Genomic DNA, 13,882 nt, shown 5'->3' with positions numbered 1-13,882 from the left:
GGTTTTGTCTGGCCGTTGGCAGGTGTGTCAGATCTCCTGGGTTTTGTCTGGCCGTGGGCAGGTGTGTCAGAGTCTCCTGGGTTTTGTCTGGCCGTGGCCAGGCGTATCTGTCACAGTTTGTTATTGTATGTTTTCTAGCTTCTTGGGTTCCTTTTCTCTGTGTGCCTTTCCTGTTATTTTCCCCCGTTTGGCTTTTGGAATTTATTTCCCCTGACCTCCGCCTACCTTGTTCATCTCTCCGTCTGGTTCCAATTCCACCTGTGCTCGTGTCACAAATGGACCTGTGCTCGTGTCACAAATGGACCTGTGCTCGTGTCACAAATGGACCTGTGCTCGTGTCACCAATGGGTGGACATACAGCCAAACAAGTATGACTCTGATTGACATAAAAAAACAACAACAATGTCTTATTTTCCTTTGTCAGGCTGTAGAACAAATATGCATTTTCAGTGCCATTCATTTGGCCCAAAGGCACCAACTGCCAAACGTCAGTGTGCCGATTTAGTTTATTTCTCTGTTAGGAATCATTTTCTACTCAGTCACGAGTGCTACAAGACTTGTGGTATTTAGAAACTGCACTTCTTTTTATCTGCCTGTCTTGTGGAAGATATCAGACACAATAGCCTTTATGCACTCTGCTGCACCTCTGTTGCAGCCTTTAGTCCAGCAGGCAGCCTGAGATCTTCTAACAAGGAACAGCGTGTACGCTAACCTGACAGCAAAGCCCCCAAGACCACAGAGCTGCATTACTTAGCATCAGGAAAGGGTCTATTCTGCAGTGTAGCGACAAGGGGTCAATGGGCAAAAATCAAAGATGGCTCCAGAGGGGGGTGTTGATGTGAACCAAAGCAGGCCTCTGAGGACTGGTTACTGGGCTGCGGGGGGGGGGGGGTTCAGGGCTGGGGAGGGGGTTCAGGGCTGGGCAGGGGGGGTTCAGGGCAGGGGGGGTTCAGGGCTGGGCAGGGGGGGTTCAGGGCAGGGGGGGTTCAGGGCTGGGCAGGGGGGGTTCAGGGCTGGGGGGGTTCAGGGCTGGGGAGGGGGTTCAGGGCAGGGGGGGTTCAGGGCTGGGCAGGGGGGGTTCAGGGCAGGGGGGGTTCAGGGCTGGGCAGGGGGGGTTCAGGGCTGGGGGGGTTCAGGGCTGCGGGGGGGGTGGTTCAGGGCTGGGGAGGGGGTTGAGGGCTGGGGGGGGGGTTTCAGGGCTGGGGGGGGTTCAGGACTGGGGGGGGGGTTCAGGGCTGGGGGGGGGGGGTTCAGGGCTGGGGGGGGGGGGTTCAGGGCTGGGGAGGGGGTTCAGGGCTGGGTAGGGGGGGTTCAGGGCTGGGGAGGGGGTTCAGGGCTGGGGAGGGGGTTCAGGGCTGGGCAGGGGGGGTTCAGGGCTGGGAAGGGAGTTCAGGGCTGGGGAGGGGGGGTTCAGGGCTGGGAAGGGAGTTCAGGGCTGGGGAGGGGGGGTTCAGGGCTGGGGAGGGGGGGTTCAGGGCTGGGTAGGGGGGGTTCAGGGCTGGGGGGGGGTTCAGGGCTGGGCTGGGGGGGGTTCAGGGCTGGGGGGGTGTTCAGGGCTGGGGGGTGTTCAGGGCTGGGGGGGGTTCAGGGCTGGGGAGGGGGTTCAGGGCTGGGCAGGGGGGGTTCAGGGCTGGGAAGGGAGTTCAGGGCTGGGGAGGGGGGGTTCAGGGCTGGGAAGGGAGTTCAGGGCTGGGGAGGGGGGGTTCAGGGCTGGGGAGGGAGTTCAGGGCTGGGCTGGGGGGGTTCAGGGCTGGGGGGGTTCAGGGCTGGGGGGTGTTCAGGGGGAATAGGTATTTACCTGCTTGCCTACAGTTCAGTTCCTGCAAGGCCGGGCTGAAGCCCCTGAGGGTTTGTGCCAGAAACAGTGACACACATCAAGGAGAACGGTCAATAAATGACACAAAGCTCCTGCCATTTTGGATCAGATATCAAACAAAACTCACTACTGAGAAGGGCAGAGAAGGAAGAGGTCTTAATGGCAACGAGGGTGAGGAAGGGGCGAAATCTGTAAATAATACACCCTACAAGGTCTGGGAATCTGGACAGCGTACAAATCAGGGTAACACTTTATATAAAGGCTATATAACTATATAAGCATTCATAAACGCTTATGTCAATTACCGCAAATAGGTGTGTGATGTCAACATTGATGCAGCAAGTGCATTGATGCAATTCCATGACATACCAAATTAACTGACTTAAGATCCTTGTTGTTTATTGACATAAGTGCTTATAAATGCGCATGTCATGCTTGTGGATGTGCTATGTAGTGCTTATGAAGGATTTACAGTTACGGCTCTTGTGTACTGTAGCGTAGTGGTTAAGGTAAAGGACTGGGACACGCAAGGTCGGTGGTTCTAATCCTGGTGTAGCCACAATAAGATCCGCACAGCCGTTGGGCCCTTGAGCGAGGCCCTTAACCCTGCATTGTTCCAGGGGTGGATTGTATCCTGCTTAGTCTAATCAACTGTATGTCACTGGATAAGAGCGTCTGCCAAATGCCAGTAATGTAATGTAATGTGTATTGATCAGTGAAGAAGAACATACAGCCCTCAAACGGATTTATGGAAAAGGGCTTCCTGAGAGTTACATTCTGTTACCACTAAACAGATTTCAGATTTGAATTAGAAAAGCCTTTTTTTACATTTTTTAAATGGTAGAACAGTATAATGCAACTGTGGAACAACCTATTGAAACCCATAAAATGCATCCATCCATTATCTGAACCCGCTTATCCTGATCAGGGTCGCAGGGGGGCTGGAGCCTATCCCAGCATACATTGGGCGAAAGGCAGGAATACACCCTGGACAGGTCGCCAGTCCATCACAGGGCACACACACCTACGGGCAATTTAGACTCTCCAATCAGCCTAACCTGCATGTCTTTGGACTGTGGGAGGAAACCGGAGTACCCGGAGGAAACCCACGAGAACATGCAAACTCCACACAGAGAGGCCCCGGCCGACCAGGATTCAAACCCAGGACCTCCTTGCTGTGAGGTGGCAGTGCTACCCACTGCACCATCCGTGCCGCCCCATTAAATACAATAAACCATAAATCTGCAAGCAATAAAGAAAAAACAGCCATTCATGGCTAATAGCCTGTTGTTTGAATATTATTGCAGCGTGTGTCTGGTCTTTAAATGTGTTGTGAACACTAGTGGCATCTAGTGAGCTGAAAATGGCTGGGGCAAAACCTTTTCTTTAAAGGAATTGTTGATCTCAACCTGTTTTCATTCGTTTTGTTTGATTAAGCTTGCCAACAATCTGACTAATCAATCAGAAATTAACACACAGCATTTTTTGTACCTTTTCCAATTTAAAAAATATTTTTTTTAAAGCAGGCATGCCTCTGACTTACCAACAGAATGAGTGGTCTTGTGTTGGGATTGGTTGGATTTAATTAGAGTTATTTTTGTGCAAAATAAGTCTTCATTTTAATGCTTATTTTTTAGGTGTATCCATAAAACAAAAATGGCGCAATGTAGCAATATCAAAAGTAGTGGGTGAGTAGTTGTAGTATGCCTGTAAAATGGCATTGAGATTGGTTTTAAAACAACAGATATATGTTGAGGTTCAAATTTTGCTATTTTCAATAGTAGAGCCAACCATCGCAAACATATATTGCTCACTATAATATCCCTTTACACATGCAGTATTGTGTATAATTGCTACCTATCTCATACAGCCTATATTGATAGCAATTTGAAGTATGGTTCTCGCTCTGTATTTCTCATTTCTATTAGCATATCCATCCAGTTAAATAGCCTTGAAATTGCTACATTGCCTGCTTACTGAATATTTCTGTTTGTTTCTCAGTTTCACTTCGATTCATTTGTATGCATGTCCTGTCTCGATAAAGCACCGGGAGCTTGGATGCTATCTCCTGTATTCATGGAGTTTGGCTGTCTGCTAAATTGTGTGTGTACTTTTAAACACACACGGAGAGCAATACAGTTTGCATGTGTGTGAGTGTGTGTGAGCGAGAATCTCTCAAAGGGGGTGGCTAGTAGCATTCTCCTTAGTCTCATCAGAAGCTGCAGGAAAGGTAATTCCTAATCATTGCATGTGGCTATATGCCTTTTATAGTCAATGTCATGAAACTGTACAAAGAAACAGCATTAGGTACTGATACCATGGGAATGATTGCCGTTTGGTGACGGGGGGGGGAGGGTTTATTTTATTTTAAATGGATAAAATTGACAGTTTACAATCTACACTCATTAACCCATCTTGACAACACCTGTTTGCAAATGTATAAAAAATAAATGTTTTTTTTTTGTGCTGTGGCTCTCTAGATTGTGGCCAAGTGCATCCTGTTTGCTTGAAATGTGTCTCGAACTTGATTGGAGTCCACCTGTGACAAATTAAATTGATTGGACATAGTTTAGAAAGGTACACACCTGTGTGTATAAGGTCCCACAATCCACACTGAATGTCAGGACAATAAAACAAGCCGTGAAATCCAAGGAACTCTCTGTTGACCTCCACGGTAAAATTGTGGTGAGGCATCGGTGACATGCAGATACTGGTGACAGTCTGGTGCTTGGGCTGAACGCAAACCCGACCCAGGAGCGGATCATCCATAGAGACGAGATTCACACTCGAGAAAAAGCTTCAGAAGACCGCCATGATGCGGGAGAAAGAGACCACCTTACTGCAGTATGTATCAAGCACAATGTCCCATGAAAGATGGACTTAACAGATGTTACATTACATTACATTATTGGCATTTGGCAGACGCTCTTATCCAGAGCGACGTACATTTGATTAGACTAAGCAGGAGACAATCCTCCCCTGGAGCAATGCAGGGTTAAGGGCCTTGCTCAAGGGCCCAACGGCTGTGCGGATCTTATTGTGGCTACACCGGGATTAGAACCACCAACCTTGGGTGTCCCAGTCATGTGCCTTAACCACTACGCTACAGGCCGCCATCTAAGATGTTACTCTTAGATGGAGATAACAAGACATGAAAGTAATTTTGGACTTATAATGTTATTCGCTCTGAAATTGTATGAAGACATCTCAGATATAATTACTGCTGATGTTCCAGTCCCAGACTGCATCCATGTGAAACTTCCACCATTACCTGTTGCCGTAGTTATGGACAGCACCAACACTTTGTAGACATGGTGTCCGGACTCAGTAAATGCTACTTGAAATATATGTTGGGGCAAAACATTATGCGAAATCTGTGCTTTGCTGAATCCCTTGGACTCTATGTTAAAGGAAACAGGCTGAAGAGGAGGCCAGAACAGCCCAAGCCAATACAAGATTTTAAGTTTAAAGAGTATAAAGACAACTTCACAGAAAATCATAATAATTAAAGAATTACTGATTTGCAAATGCATAAAGACAGCTGTGCAGATTGACTTTTCAGTCCTTAATTAGTTAACTACATTAGGTAATGCCAATTAATGTAACCTTATTGTAAAGTCTTACCATTCTGTTTCTGCCATATTCTGACCCCTGACCTGTTGCAGCAGAAATGGACAATGTTTTTATGAATTGTTTTATCCTTTCTGGTGATAAAGTGCCTGCCCAGCATAGTCTGGGTTTATAGTTTCATGTTTTCACGTGTTTGCATTCAGAGATGCCCTTCTGTACACTATCATTGTAAACAGCTGTTCATTGATCATTTTGGCTTTTCTGTTCACTTAAATATGTCTGCCCATTCTCCTTAGACAGCTGTCATTAACGGAATTATTTTTTTAGATACTGTTTTGAGATGCTGGAATCTCCACATCTGGCCCTAACAATCCTACCACTTTCAAAGTCACACCTCACACTTACCCATTTTCAATTCTGTCAAACAACAACCAAACCTCTTCAACACGTCTCCACGCCTGTTATATTTAACTGCAGTCACACGATTTGCTGTTTGGAGCAGTAGATTATTTGCCTTAACGAGGAGGTACCTAATAAAGTGGCCGATGGGCATATATCACCAGTTGGTTGAGCCGCGAGTCAAAAGGTTAGACATTTAAATACTTGACTTTTTTTAAATGGAGGCAGGATTTATTGCTGTAAGGGGAGTCTCAGACATTCAGATGAATAGGAGTGGTATTCGGTCTCAAAACGCTAGAGCACCATTCACCACAGCTCCTGCTATTACTCCTCTTCTGTGTCCAGTTTAAATTCATACGGTTTGCCATTCAATTGTCATTGACCTAATTTGTCCTCATTTAAAGTGCTGTCATTTGCATAATCTATCTCCACCTTTCAGGCGCCCTTTTTCTGTTGGAAGGCAATAAAGCTTTGAAATTGAATATCAAGATTTAAGACGGCGCCGGTATTAAAAATAAAAAAAGGCGGGGGGGGGGGGGCGGGGGAATGGGTCTGTGGTGAAATTTTCAATTGCAGCCCCCTTAGGATGAAGTATTTCAGTGTATGCTATCAGGTTACGTGTCATCTAAATGGCAACCGAATGACATGCTGTGTCAAAATGGCTTCTTTTAGTCACCGTTGCCTCACCTGTCTGCTATATGGATGCATTTGAAATCCACAAACGGCCCCAGCTTATTATCACTGCTTCTGTGAATGGAAGTGAACGTATTTGTCGGGCCTATGGGGGATTATGATAAAAGGGGAAGCATTAGGAGAGCAGAACGGCGCTGTGTTTAAACAGGATTAACCTTTCCGCTGACTACAGGATGGGAGTGCTGGGCTGAGAGGATCTGCGGGGGGCGGGGGGATCGGTGGTGCCCCCTGGGGAGGGGCCCGTTGTTCTGTGGGCCCTGTCTGTCAGGCTAATCCGCACGGAGGAGTGTCAGCTCACACTGCGCGCTTCTCAAACAACGTGAAATACATGACCTGTAACACACACCCAAACACCAGGTCTGTACACACACCCAAACACCAGCCCCATAACACACACACCCAAACACCAGGTCTGTACACACACCCAAACACCAGCCCCATAACAAACACTACCAAACACCAGGCCCATAACAAACACTGCAAAACATCAGGTCTGTAACACACTGCAAAACACCAGGTCTGTACACACATCCAAACACCAGGCGCATATACACACACTGCAAAACATCAGGTCTGTACACACACCCAAATACCAGGCCCATAACGCACACACTCAAACACCAGCCCCATAACACACACTGCAAAACATCAGGTTGGTAACACACACTGAAAAAAGAATCAGGCCCGTAACACACACTGCCAAACATCAGGTCTGTAACACACACCAAAACACCAGGTCTGTAAGACACACTGTCAAACACCAGATCTGTAACACACACCCAAACACCAGGTCTGTAACATAAACCCAAACACCAGGTCTGTAAGACACACTGTCAAACATCATGGCTGTAACACACACCCAAACACCAGGTCTGTAACATAAACCCAAACACCAGGTCTGTAAGACACACTGTCAAACATCAGGTCTGTAACATACACCCAAACACCAGGTCTGTAAGACACACTGTCAAACATCAGGTCTGTAACACACACTGTCAAATACCAGGTCTGTAACATACAGTGCAAAACACCAGGTCTGTAAGACACACTGTCAGACATCAGGTCTGTAACACACACTGTCAAATACCAGGTCTGTAACATACAGTGCAAAACATCAGATCTGGTACACACACTGTTAAACATCTGGTCTGTAACACTGTCGAACATCTGGTCTATAACACACACTGCAAAACACCAGGTCAGTAACACACGGACAGACATCAGATCTGGTACACACAGTTCAGTTTTATAATATATTTGAATGAAAAACATTGTTTATCAATCTGCCTGAATGTGAATGACGTCTCTGGTAGAAACGGTGTGCGTCATATTATCCTGATGCCGGGGACCTGAAGCTCTATGTGGTGCTCTATACGACAGACATCTTACCTGCAGGAGAATCTCTCTCACACACACTCCCACACACACACACACATACACACTGCCACTACTTCCTGGGTAAGAGTATGGCAGTCCCTGAAGGCTGTGTTCACCATCTTATGCTGCAACTGAACAAAATCAAAACATGTTCAGTTCACAGGAACAGGGTAGTGAGCTTTCATTTTGCGACACAGTCCTGTGTGTTAGTGGTTGGCTGTTATAGAGGCTAAATACAGACTGGTTTTTGGATGATCCAAATCAGATGCACTAGAAGAACTGGAAATGTTTGAAAATAAACCCATTATAAATCGTGAAGACCGCGATCATTTGGATGCCCTGTCACAACCTCTGATTTCATTGGGTAGGGGGCAATTACCTGACACCTGACATTGGTAGTATGAATATGCAGTGAATCTATATCTAATTTAGATATAAGCATTGTATTTGCTAAGTTAATATATCTGGATCATTCAGTCTGTATTTAGCCTCTATAACACACAGGGCTGTGTCGCACAATGAAAGCTCACTACCCTGTTCCTGTGAACTGCTCGTTCAAGAGAGAAACCAGCAGACATCCCCTCACCCCCCCATCCCCATGCCCTGTCACACCTGCTTTGGTGCAAATGAAAGTGACAACAGGTGCATCGAGATGCAAAAGCAAGAAAACCCCCAAAAAGGTAATGGTTTTGTATATGGTGGCTACAGACAATTGCTCTCTCCTCATCCTTCCTGACTGATTCTTCTCAAGTGTTGTGTTCTTCCTGTGTCCTTGTCACTACTGGTAGCATGAGGCGGTACCTCAGGTTGCACAGGTAGTCCAGCTCCTCCAGGATGGCACATCCATACGTGTGGTGGCAAGAAGGTTTGCTGTGTCTCCCAGCACAGTCTCAAGAGCTTGGAGGAGATGCCAGGAGACCGGCCGTTACACAAGCAGAGCATCAACCCAGCAGCAGGACTAGTGTCTGCTCCTTTGTGTGAGAAGGAACAGGAGGAGCTCTGCCAGAGCCTTCAATGACATTCATCAGGCAACTGGGGTGCATGTTTCAGACCAAACTGTCAGAAACAGACTCCATGAGGGAGGCATGAGGGCCCGACATCCTCTACTGGGACCTGTGCTCACAGCCCAGCACCGTGCAGCTCGATTGGCATTCGCGAGAGACCACCAGAATTGGCATCAGCCGACTCATCAGGAGCATGCCCAGACGTTGTCGGGAGTGCATACAGGCACACTGGGGCCATGCACACTACTGGGTCACATTATGAGTTGCCATGATAAAATTCACACAAGTTGGATCAGCCTGTCATTTTTAACTTTATATAATATGGCAACAGAATCTGTGCGTGATGCATGATGTATTTGTGTGTGAGTGAGTGAGTGGGTGAGTGGGAGAGAGAGATTGAATAGCATGCAGAAAACATTAAACACAAATGTAAATAATCAAACCTTCAGTTGACCTTGGATACAAAAGAAAAATAAAATATCTTACCTATACATATGATAGAACAGAAAAGAATACCTTTTAATAAATTTCCATCTCTTAAAATTTTAATACAAAATGTTAATTGCTTTTTATTGAATATTTATAGCTTGAAATAGTCATTTTAAAACACAGTGAGCAATATTGATATCCATTGCCTCAACTTAAATCACTTGACTTCAATTTAATTACTGTTCACTTAAACTATACTTCAAATAATTTTAAGAGTCACGGTGGAAATAAATAACATATTACTGATTGACAGATTATTTCAACAAGTATATTAGCCTTATATCTAGACATAAAATCTTACTTCTATTACTTTTTTGCGAAGACAAAAATATTGTGAATGAGGTGATGTAGTTTGAATCATTTCCAGATTTGCCAAAGGGGTAAGAAAATTTCACTTATCAAGCAAACTTAAAACAAGTTAATATTTCCAACATCAGCGAAAAAACATATGATTTTTACGTCCCATTACACAACCAAAACTTGTTAAAGCTCTTGTGAAGACAGTTTTTTTCACCGTGAAAGTGGCCTGAGGTCTCTAAGATGCCATTGCTTTTCAATGGTTAGCATGTCTGAGTTAGCTTTGTTTACTGCTATCCATTACAGTGACTAATGGATGCTCTTAAAAGTATAACTTTTGTGTCACTGCACAGAACAGCCATAACTGATTTCAATATGGCTGAATTTGAATCTCTGGGGAGCTGTGTTTGTAAGTACATTCTAATTTAATGGCAAAATACCATGTCCTGAAATTTTTTTGTTGTTGTTGTCTGTGTCCAACAGATGTGCTGTTCATATTTAAGAGTAGTGTGTGGTGGTGGTGGCGGGGCTATCTGTACCTGGGGCCAGTTCTGGATAACGGCACGGAGTAAAACCCAGACCCAGCCCATGTGTGGAACAGGAACTCCAGTCCTGTAATGTAATGTAATGGACTCCAGTCCTGTAAAGAGAGCTGTTCTGGGCTTTACTCAGTGCTCTCTCAATAACCCTGCTTTGTGGAACAGGTCCCAGGTCCAGAGGATAATGATCCTGCTATTTGGAACAGGTCCCAGGTCAAGAGGAAAATAACCCTGCTATGTGGAACAGGTCCCAGGTCCAGAGGATAATGATCCTGCTATTTGGAACAGGTCCCAGGTCAAGAGGAAAATAACCCTGCTTTGTAACAGGTCCCAGGTCCAGAGGAAGGGTGACACACCAGCGTTCCCTGTTCTCCCAGCACATGGGCTAATGCCCAGGAAATCTGAGCTGGGAAGTGCTGGGCCAGGAGTTATTATGTTTACAGTACATTCACATAGTCAGAAGCGCTTTCTTGGCTAAAATATAAAGGTACGGTGGTTCACCTCAATTAAAAACGGGAAGAGGATGTGAGTATATATATATTTTTATTATTGCCATTTCTTTTGTCTTTATTCTGAAATGGTTTAGTTTCCTTCAGTGAGATAGCCCCAAAAGACACACCACAGGCACACAAGGTAATCCGGGTACCATTTCAGTGGTACGTGGTTTCCAGGCAGTGGTCAAGGTTCAGTGTTCAGCACTGAAGTAATGTCTTCAAATTGGGCTTATTGTCGAGTCAGCCTGAACTGTCTCTGTTTCATTCTCATGTGATTATGCAATATGTTTGGAATCCCCATGTTGAAAGTTCCCCCAGGACTTGTTTGGCTTTGGTTAATTCCTGCCAAGTAACTGGGGAGCCATTTCTGTGATCCCCCTCTACTGCCCTCCCCCATGGGAGGCAGTTCAGGAGATAGGTGAGGGAAAACTAGTGTTCACTGGGATAATCACATCAGGCACATAGTATTCTGTGCATCTGTGTTACAAACCTCAAGCTAAAACCAACAACAAGCCACCCACATCTTATCCATATATGACTGGGACATGCCAGGTCAGTGATTCGATCCCCGGTGTAGCCACAATAAGATCCACCCAGCCGTTGGGCCCTTGAGCAAGGCCCTTAACCCTGCATTGCTCCAGGGGAGGATTGTCTCCTGCTTAGTCTAATCAACTATATGTCGCTCTGGTTCAGAGCGTCTGCCAAATGCCATTAATGTAATGTAACGTGTATTTCATATGTATCTGTGCACATACAATACTGTACACACGCACACACAACTGCTCCAACGAGAGTCCTTACTGGACCAGTGGAAACAGTGTTTGTGTGATTTATCACTTCATACCATGAGCCTAAATGTCATGAATGTTGAGAAACCAATAAAATACAGATAGAAAAAATAAGATCATGTCTGAGGTGTGCTGTTACAAGCCTGCAGAAAGCATATTTGCAAAAGAAATGAAAAGAGTCAGGGACACGAAATGCTCTGCAGTGCAGAAAGCACCCTGTGTGACTCTCTTTCACTTCAGGAAAGACGTGCACTTTAGATCCTTTCAGGTTTGGGGAAGTCTCGGTGTGTGGGCAGAGGGGGGGCTAGTCAGCTGAAGTGTCCTTGTTCTACTTATGCCAGGAGAACACTGTTACTCTGGGCTATAAGGTCTGCAAAATGGAGGCAATGTATTTAGGAAAATATCACTGAGACGTGTAAACATGTAGGACAAAACGGAAAAGAAAAAAAAATCTCAGGCAGGTGCCAAACTCAAGATTACCCTGCTGTAAAATCTAGCTATGCCAGCTTGAAAGGCTGGTTATAAGCTGGTCATAAGCTGGTCATGAGCTGGTCTAACTGGGTGTGCGCTGGTCAACCAGCCAGTGCTGGTACTATATCTTGTCTGACCTGGTAGCTCACCAGCTGTTTCAATACATAGCTTGAGCTAATCAAACCATGGGAGCTAGTCTGAACTGGTCAACCAGCTAAACCACAGCTGTTTCAAACCCTAGCTTGATCTGTTTTTGTCAGCAGGGTAGACTTGTGTATAACAACATAGTCTACCCTGCTGTGCACTGTATACGCTTCCCTATAGTCTACCCTGCTGTGCACTGTATACGCTTCCCTATAGTCTACCCTGCTGTGCACTGTATACGCTTCGCTATAGTCTACCCTGCTGTGCACTGTATACGCTTCCCTATAGTCTACCCTGCTGTGCACTGTATACGCTTCCCTATAGTCTACCCTGCTGTGCACTGTATACGCTTCCCTGTAGTCTACCCTGCTGTGCACTGTATACGCTTCCCTATAGTCTACCCTGCTGTGCACTGTATACGCTTCCTTATAGTCTACCCTGCTGTGCACTGTATACGCTTCGCTATAGTCTACCCTGCTGTGCACTGTATACGCTTCCCTATAGTCTACCCTGCTGTGCACTGTATACGCTTCGCTATAGTCTACCCTGCTGTGCACTGTATACGCTTCCCTATAGTCTACCCTGCTGTGCACTGTATACGCTTCCCTATAGTCTACCCAGCTGTGCACTGTATACGCTTCCCTATAGTCTACCCTGCTGTGCACTGTATACGCTTCGCTATAGTCTACCCTGCTGTGCACTGTATACACTTCCCTATAGTCTACCCTGCTGTGCACTGTATACGCTTCGCTATAGTCTACCCTGCTGTGCACTGTATACACTTCCCTATACACATGAATTTATTCACCACAAGTAAACTCCTTCTTCCGGCTGTCACAGGTAGGATCGCGTGAGAGGACTTGGTAAAAAACAGTCACTCCGGGAGTACCTCTGTGTTTACTTAAAAATGTCACGTCTGAGATTAATGCAAGGGAAGATTGGGAGCCGTGTAGCCGTACGAGGCGATGGCAGAAAATGAAAGAGCTGTTATTGTCAGCAGGAAGAACTCTGGAGGGCCCTGTTTGTCTTTTCTGATGCTTGTGCGAGTCCACATAGTGTTTCTCATTTTACAAATTTGTGTCTACAACAATTTCATGCTTTCTGGAAGAAATGCAACAAGACAGTTTGTAAGCTTTGTATTTGAAGCACAGCAATGGGAAATATGTTAAGGCTGTGCAAGTCACAGCAGGACGATCTTTCAATATTCAATTCAATTCAATTCAATTCAATTCAATTCAATTCAATTCAACTCAACTCAACTCAACTCAACTCAACTCAACTCAATTCAATTCAATTCAATTCAATTCAATTCAATTCAATTCAATTCAATTCAATTATCTCTCCCATGTATGGCATTTTCAAGCACTATATATACTCAGTGATCACTCTATAAGGTAGACCTGTACAGCAGCTCGATCATGTAGCAGCAACTACATGCATACAAGTATGTAGACATGGTCAAGAGGTCTGCAGTTTTTCAGAATGGGGAAGAAATGGGGAAAAAATGTGATCTCAGACATGGATCTGAAAATGGAAAGGCAGCCCTTATGGCTGAATACGTGGTACAAGTTCATATGTTTTAAGGGGATTCATTCAGGAGATTAGTTCAGGGGATTACCCACTGGCTTTTTTTTACATTGGTGAAGAATGTTTAGGATTTCTGGGTCTGCAGAGCGGGGGAATGTCTGAATGGTGAATAAGGCAGCGAAATTAAAACTATTATTATATTAAATTAAAGCGTTCTCTAAAAGACTGAAAAAGTAAATCATCAAATTTCTAGATGAATGCTCATGCTGAATCA

Source organism: Conger conger, chromosome 18 (genome assembly GCF_963514075.1).
Source record: "Conger conger chromosome 18, fConCon1.1, whole genome shotgun sequence".
NCBI lineage: Eukaryota > Metazoa > Chordata > Actinopteri > Anguilliformes > Congridae > Conger > Conger conger.
The sequence above is the reverse complement of the archived record's forward strand: the minus strand, read 5'-3'. Positions refer to the sequence as shown.